Genomic DNA, 1,393 nt, shown 5'->3' on the forward strand with positions numbered 1-1,393 from the left:
TACATGGCTGATCCACTCTCTTCTTTTCTCCTTTTCTTCTTCATGACAGAATTCATCAAGGCGTCCTGTGCCCCATCATCATTCTGGCCAGCGCACGTCTCCCTTCGCCCCCCCCTCCCCCCTCTGTTTGTTCCGTAACTCGGCCTCGTCCAACCCGAAAACAAGGAAATGAAACATTCAGAACCGCGCGCTTCGGTGTGCAAATGTACTTTTTAATTGTCATTAAGGAGGGGAGAGAACCTGCATCAGGGGCTCCCTCCCGCAATACCCTTCCCCCGTTCTTGCCCTCCCTCCGACTCCCACCCACATGTTAGTACCCAGTGGACGATTGTGACGCCTCGTGTTTGGCCTGGTGAGGAGACGCCCTGAAAGCCCTCCGCTGATTGGTCGCCACCGAGCGCTCTTCTCTGGCATTGGCCAGTCTTTCAGAGCTCGGCGGCGATTGGTCGATCCCCGGCGATGGCCTCTGCTCTTCAGTAAACAGAGGCAGGTGTCAAGGATCGCCCTTGGCTTCTCGCAGAGATTCGTTCACGGCAGGAAAGCGTATGAAGGCATGTGCTTCTTTTTCCCTGGTGACACACCTAAAACACAAAGAAAAGGGGAAGAACAAGGACCAATACCAGCGATCGCTTCGCAAGCGCATGGGAGACACGTCTAAAGCCTCCACGGCTCTTGGCTGGGTCCGGGGCGCAGGAAGGCCAATCCCATCACCTCGCGACGAAAGGCCATAAAGTTACGGAACGAAGCGAAGGCCAGCGGGGCAAGAACGCGGCGCCTCCGCGGCCACGGCGACGGCGGCGGCAGAGGGCACAGGGCCAGGTCAGTCTTGATGGCAGGGTTGCGCGAGTTAGGTTAGCGAGGTCCCGCCGCCAGCACACGCCCTCGTCGTCACCTCCCGCACTCATACACACACACACACACAGGACACCCCTACATGCCCCGCCGTCTCGCTGCCATCACTCCCTCGAAGGCGTCGCTCGCCGTCCGCCTGTCATGCGCTGTGTGGCGTCGTCCTCGCTTCGTCGTTAAGTTATGTGATTCGTTAATTTATATATTTTGGTCAGTTTAGAATTATTTGGCTTTTTCTTAAGCACGCGGGAAGAGGCTCGAAGAACGAACATTAAGAAAACAAAGACAGAAGAACAAGAAAAAAGCAGCAAATAATCGGAAAGACCTCAATGCAACAAGAAAAAGGCATGTCCGACTCGTGCGTTAGTGCATAGCATACATTTTTCTCAAGAAGACTCAGAAAAAATTAAAAAAAAGAAAAATCACCGAAGGATAAAGACAAAATCCCCCCCCCCCCCCCTTTCTGCATCCCAAGAGCCACATCCAAGGGAAATCATTCTCCCTCTCTCTCTCCGCTGTTTTATCCTTTTATCCCCTTTGAGTC

The 1,393-nt window shown here is 53.8% G+C and overlaps 1 protein-coding gene across 1 annotated transcript in view; it reads left to right on the forward strand.

Annotated features, from left to right (window-relative positions):
• Positions 1 to 770: 770 nt before the first annotated feature.
• The window catches only part of LOC113807014 (major facilitator superfamily domain-containing protein 6), a 35,472-nt gene continuing 34,849 nt past the window's right edge, over positions 771 to 1,393 (forward strand). The window contains exon 1 of the mRNA XM_070138192.1: positions 771 to 1,393. This exon is cut by the window's right edge and continues 109 nt beyond it. The gene's annotated coding sequence lies outside the window, so the exon portion shown is untranslated.

The sequence above is a fragment of the Penaeus vannamei genome, chromosome 24, assembly GCF_042767895.1.
Source record: "Penaeus vannamei isolate JL-2024 chromosome 24, ASM4276789v1, whole genome shotgun sequence".
Lineage (NCBI taxonomy): Eukaryota > Metazoa > Arthropoda > Malacostraca > Decapoda > Penaeidae > Penaeus > Penaeus vannamei.